Consider the following 6,578-nt stretch of genomic DNA (forward strand, 5'->3'; position numbering starts at 1 on the left):
CTGGGGCCCCGGGCTCGGGAGAGCGGGCGGGACGCGGGGTGCAGAGGCTGGGGCGCCCCCCGGGCCGCGACCGCGGTCGAGGGCGGGGAGTCAACACGTGCGAACTCCTTGGGTTCTGGAGAGGCCGGCACGGGGCGCTCCCCCGTGGCTGTGGGTCCCTCCCGCCCAGACCACCGTGGGACGAGGACCTGGCGCTCACCTTGCGCACGTCGAGGTCCAGCGCAGCCCTCTTTCCTCCCAAGGGGCAGTTCTGGATGTAGCAGGCCGAGGTCAGTGCCAGGAGGCCGAGCAGGCAGCAGGCGAGGCTGGGGCCGGCCATGGTGCTGGCGCGCTGGGTCCTTGGCGGTGGCTGGTGGCCGTCTCTCCGGCCTGGCCTTTTTAATGCCTGGGCAGTGCGCAGGGGAGCTCTGTTTAAGAGGCTGGTCGTATGAGTGGTCACAGTGGGTCGCTGTGGGTCAGGCCATGTGCGCACGGGCGTGCTCCTTCATTTGCAAGGCCTGGACAGGGGTCAAGGTCACCGTGTTGGCTAATGGTCTGGGCAGATTGTGAGTGTCTCCGGGAAGGAAGCAGGCCGGGTGGCTTGAGCCACTAGAGTGGGACCGGGAGAATTCGGGGTCGGGTGGGGGTGGAGTGCAATGTAGACTCCCCAGAACGTCGAAGGGTGGCCTGGGCAGGGAAGGTGGACACTGGGGCGCCCCTCAGTCTGGAACAGGCTCCCTCCGGACTCCCTGCCCACCCTCTTGACCTGCCACACACATAAATCCCTGTCACCTCTCTGAGGAAGATTTTCTCTTCCCAAACCCAAACTTTCAGAAAACTCTTCATCCTGGCCACACGGCAACAGCCACTTCCTGCACCTGGAACTTGGATGGGGAAAGACCACATCTTTCATCTGTAACTGAAATCCAACCTTTCTTTCACTAGGAAATAGGCAACAAACCACAAGGGAATCAAAATACCTGTAGCTTTGTCATCAATCGAAATGACAGACAACCTCTAATCACGTTCAGTGATTAGAAATGTCTGTAACTATTGTTTAGACTCATCATCACTATGAAATTACTGCGATTATCGGGCTGCCAGATCTGGCTGTCTAATGGTTACACTAAGTATCTTTATGACAATATCAAAAAATGTTTTTTAACAGTTTGATGCCTGAATATGTATGTAATTGTTTTCTTTCGTAATCCAATGTCTTTTGTTTTCTGTACTTAAAGCCACTTTTGCTTTTTTTAAAAAATGTTTTACAATTATCTCATAACGAAAATAATTTTTTAAAAAAGACAGACTGTTTCTCAGTGGGAGGGGTATTGGTCAATGTCACAAACAAGCAAGAAGACGTGCCTCCCAGATCCCCCTTTAGGAAGGCCACCCAGCTGCTGGGAGTGTGGTCTGCAGATGGCTCTCAGCTGACAGCTCTTCCTGGGCTTGTGTCAGTTGTGCCTGCCTGGCTGAGGGTGACGCCCTTCCCACATGGCCCATAACCAACGACTGGTGGTTCATTTTGGCCCAAATGCGGGGCAACTCTCAAGGAGCATTTCAGCTCTGGAGCTTTCTGAGGGTCAGCTGAGGTGTGCACAGCTGTTCTTTCACTGCCTACTCTTGTTTCTGCCCCCTCCCTTCCAAAGGTGTGGGTCCCCAGGGCTCTTTGTAACAAACACCCTGTTTGTTAAACTCCATCTCAGGCTTGTAGTAGGGAGGCTGAGAGGGGGGACCGCCATGATCATGCCACTACACTCCAGCCTGAGCAATAGAGTTACTCAAATAACAAACACGCAAACAATAACATTCTATCTCAGTCCACTTGCTCAGGAACCCAAACAACAGTAGCATGGAAGAAACGATAACCAGTGTCAGAGAGACTGGCCTTGGCAGGGCCTGTCCCTTGATGTCCCATGCTCTGCCCCTGGGAGAGGAGAACAGGAGAGCCCCAGAGTCTCTTGCCCTCTTGTTGACCCTCCTTAAGGGGGGTGCTGGGGCTGAGGGGCCCATCTGACTCAGTCACTGACCCTGAGTCACTAGCGTGAGCTGTCCAACACCGAGGAGCTGGACAGGCTGATCTGTATTACAAATTAGCCACCAGTCTTCTCTTATCCAGATGAGCTCATTGGCATTCCTGGCCTAGAAGGCCAAGGACTTGACCCCAGCAGTGGCCTCACAAAGGCCTCCCAGTGGCCCTGTGGGTCCGTTGACCTCACCCAAGCTAACACATGCACATAAATTACCATAGCATAATGTTGTCCATGTGGCCAACATTCCTTCATCTGTTCAAAAACTCTGCATCTGAAGATGGGCCAGGTCCTGTCACACATGCTTGGAAACACCAGGAACAAAGCAGACAAAAATCCCTGCCCCATGGGGCTTATGTTCTAGCAGAGGAGGAGAGGTATTCAGCAATGAACATATCTGTCTCCTTGCAGGCAGCATGAGAGCCAGAGCTAGCTGGTGGGAGCCATGGCAGGACAAGCATTTAGAAAGTTTCTTCCACTCTTTGACCGAGTATTGGTTGAAAGGAGTGCAGCTGAAACTGTAACCAAGGGAGGCATTATGCTTCCAGAAAAATCTCAGGAAAAGGTATTGCAAGCGACGGTGGTGGCTGTTGGCTTGGGCACCAAAGGAAAGGGTGAAGAGATTCAAACAGTTAGTGTGAAATTTGGAGATAATGTTCTTCTCCCAGAATATCAAGGCACCAAAGTAGTTCTAGACGACAAGGATTATTTCTTATTTAGAGATGGTGACATTCTTGGAAAGTATGTGGACTGAAGCAAATTGCTGTTGAAATGGCATCAACATGAAACTTCCTATTCCACTGAAGTTGTGAAATCTTTCATCATGTAAATAATTTTCATGTCTTTCTTTGATAATAAACTAATGATATCCAAACTAAAAAAAAAGAACATATTTTAGCAGGCTAGGAAACAAAAACAATAAGTCTATTTCAATAACAATAAGCTTGTTGTAGATTAGGAAGTACTATGGAGAAAAAGGGAAGAGACCTGTAGGAATTTCACTGGGGATGGGGTATGGGGGGGTGGGGTGAGGTGGAGTGAGCAAAAACTTCTTGTGGAGATGAGGAAAGAAGCTACTCAGTTATCCAAGGACTTTAGTTTTCTATTGATGCATAAGCAGTTACCACAAATTTAGTAGCTTACAATAACATTCGCTCATTATGTCACATTCTGGGTACAACTGAGCTGGCTCTTCTGCTCAGGGTCTCACAAGGCTGCAACCAAAGTGTCACCCATGCTGCGTTTCTTTCTGGAGCCCAGGTGATTGTCGGCAGAGTTCATTTCCTTGCAGCTGTCATACTCCTGGTGGCTTGCGTCTTCCATGTCAGCATCAGTCTCTGCTGCCTCAAGTCTATGAGCACAAGGAAGGCCTAGGCCCTCTTCCAAAGGGCTTGCCTGATTAGGTTAGATCCATCAGAATCCATCCACTCTTTTAACTCCAAGTCAAATTGATTAGGGGCCTTCATTTCATCTGCAAATTCCTTCCCCTTTGCCATATAATGTAGTATAATCATGGGGGTAAGACCTCTTCACTTCTGCCATATTTTTCATCGGTTAGAAGAAAGTTACAGGTCCCCCCACATGAAGTGGGAGAAGATAACGCAAAGGTGTGAATACCAGGGGGCAAGAATTGCAGGATCTCTTTAGCATTCCGCCTACTGCGGCGGGGGGCATTCTAGATAGAGGAAATAGCAAGCACCGAAGTCTTGAGGCAGGAGTGTGTCTGGCATGTTCAAGGAACAACAAGGAGGCCAGTGAGGTTGGAGCAGAGTGACTGAACTCTTGAGGTCAAAAAGGTGACATGGACCTGGGTTACGCAGGACTGAGCTTTTCCTCCAAATGAAATGGGGAACCAGAGAGGATTCTGAGTCAGCTTAGGATAACGTCAGATGTGTTGTGAAAAGACTCTGGGGCAAAAGTGGAAGCAGGGAAACCAGGGGGGTGGTCTTGCAGCAGTCCCTGTGAGTGATGGTGGTGGGGCGTGCGTGTCGAGAAGTGACCCAATTCCGGGTGCATTCTGGAGGGGGCGCCAGCTGGTGATTGCTGATGGGTGGGATGTGGGTGGGAGAGAAAAAGGAGTTGAAGATGGACTCCAGGGCTTCTGGCCTCAGGAGTGGTAAGAATGGAGCTGCCATCAGCTAGCATGGGGAGCCCTAGGCTGGCACCGATTCACACTGGGAAGATCAGGGGTTCATGGTGGACACCCTGTGTTTGAGATGCCCACGCTACATCTGAGGGGAACCGAGCAGGCATTTGGCTGTTAGAGTCTGGAACTCAGGAGAGGGGTCTGGGCTGAAGCTATGTAAAGTTGCAAAGGATCAGTATCAATGTTTAAAAACCTCCACCCAAGTGATGTTGCTTTTGGGGAGTACAGGCGGAGAAAAGGACCAAGGATCCAAGCCTAAGCAAGATGGGAGGAGAGCAGGAGTATGAAGACAGGGTTCCAGGGAGGAGGAAACGTGCCAGGTGCCAAAGGTCATGCCAGTGGGGGGTTGAAAGTTGAGCTTCATTTAAACAAGTACACTACAGTGTAATTTATAGATCATAATTTCCACCCACTGTAATGATTTTGGTACATTCAAGCAGTTGTGCAACCATACCCACAATCCAGTTTGAGAACATTCTATCCCCATAAAAAGGTCCCTCAAGCCCATCGGCCTTACACCTTGCTTCCACCCCCAGCTCCAAGAAGCCACCGATACAGATTTGCCTTCTCTAGAAATGTCATATAAAGGGAACCACACAGTATATAATCATTTATGTATGGCTTTTTGAACTTACCCTAGTGTTTTTGAGGTTCATCCAAGCTATTTTGTGTGTCAGAATAGTTCATTCCTTTTTATTTCTTTTCATTCCATTGTGTGGATGTATCACCACTTAATTATTCACTCTCCGTTTGATGGACATTTCACTGTTCCCAGTTTTTGGCTACTATGAATACTCTTGTTGTGAACATTCATGTACAAGTCTCTGTGTGGACACATATTTTTGCTTCTCTTGGGTAGTTACCTAGGAATAGGATCGCTGGGTCTTACGGCAAGTGTGTGTTATTGTTGTTGTTCTTATTTTTCCCAGCTCCCCCACTCCCTTCTTATAATTCTGGCAAACAAAAGGTGTTTCCTACTTTCTCTATAGAACATTTTCCTATTTTAAGTTCCTTTGCCATTGATGATACTTTAACCCTTCTTTTTATTATAAAAAGTTTCAAAGCCATAGAAAACTTGAAAGAAGTAGAATGAACACCTGTGTACCCCAGAATTGTTAACATGGTATTATGTTTCTCTTTTCTCTCTCTCTCTTTGTGATTTCTGAATCATGTGAAAATGAAGACCTCATGACACTTGTCCCCTAACCACAATATCATTACTATAGCTAAGAAAATTAGCAATTTCATAATATTAATCTTTAGTTCCTATTTGATTTTCCCTAGTTGTCAAGAGATGACTTTTATAGCTTTTTTTTTTAAGCCACATTCCTACTAAGGCTCACATACTGATTTGTTTTCTTGTCTCTTTGAATCTTTGAGTCTTTTTTTCCCATGAAATTGGCTTTTGGAAAAGTCTGAATTGGTTGTCTCTTAGGATGTTGCATACTCGGGACTAGTATCATTGTTTTCTCATGACATTTTGGGTCAGGATATCTCACTGGCAGGGGCTGCTCATCTTGCATCACATTAGGAAGCATCTGATGCCAGCCTGCCCACTGTCAGTGAGGCTGAACTTGATTGCTTGGTGAAAGGGTGTCTGCCACATCACTCCTGCTTGCAGGTGCACGACTTCCTTGCAATTACTCAATAACCTCTAAAATTCTTCAACTTATCTGATCACAGGGGATCTCCTTGGATTTTGGAGACTCAATCTCTGAATCTGACAAATGGGGATGCTCACCTTGTCTATTTCCCGAGGGTTTTGAGACCCACAGTAATAATGTGCAGACACCCTAACAATGACAAGGCCACAGAATCAAAGGGTAACCCTAAATAACCCCAATTCCCTCGTTCAAAATTAGTGTTCTGAAATGTGAGCTAACCATCCAGGTCTGAGTATGGACTTGTCTGGAGAGCACCATGCGCCGAGAGGTCAAGCCTCGGGCTGTTGAGACCATCATGCACCCGTGGCTCCTCCCTGACCCCTCAGCAGCCTCACTGGGGCCGCCACCCCCTACACCCAGCCCCTTTCCACCTGGGCAACCCACAGGCCTCCCCACACAGCTCTAAGTGTTTTCTTCTGCAAATATGCATGGATGCTGTTGCAAGAAACAAATAACAAAATCAAGTAAAAGCGTTTCTGAGCTTCTAGATACATAGGCACTGTGTGCATATCCCTATTCCTCACTTGATAACTTTTAAAACATTGATACATAATAATCACACATGTTCACGGGATACATATGAGTTTTGATACATGCATAGAATGTGTAATGATCAGATTGGGGTATTCAGGATACCCATCACCGCAAACATTTATCATTTATTTGTGTTGGAAATCTCTTGTAGCCATTTTGAGATAAACAACAATACATTGTTAATTTTAGTCCCCCTACTGTGCTATTAGGCACTGGAACTTAATT

At 47.4% G+C, this 6,578-nt stretch overlaps 1 pseudogene across 1 annotated transcript; it reads left to right on the plus strand.

Moving 5' to 3' along the window:
- The first annotated feature begins 2,450 nt into the window (after positions 1–2,450).
- Positions 2,451–2,883, plus strand: LOC103249357 (annotated as a pseudogene). The gene has a single exon (XR_503614.1). The product of XR_503614.1 is annotated as a 10 kDa heat shock protein, mitochondrial pseudogene (transcript).
- Positions 2,884–6,578: the final 3,695 nt, after the last annotated feature.

The sequence above is a fragment of the Carlito syrichta genome, unplaced genomic scaffold, assembly GCF_000164805.1.
Source record: "Carlito syrichta isolate Samal-C Ts95f unplaced genomic scaffold, Tarsius_syrichta-2.0.1 Scaffold120447, whole genome shotgun sequence".
Taxonomy (NCBI): Eukaryota; Metazoa; Chordata; class Mammalia; order Primates; family Tarsiidae; genus Carlito; species Carlito syrichta.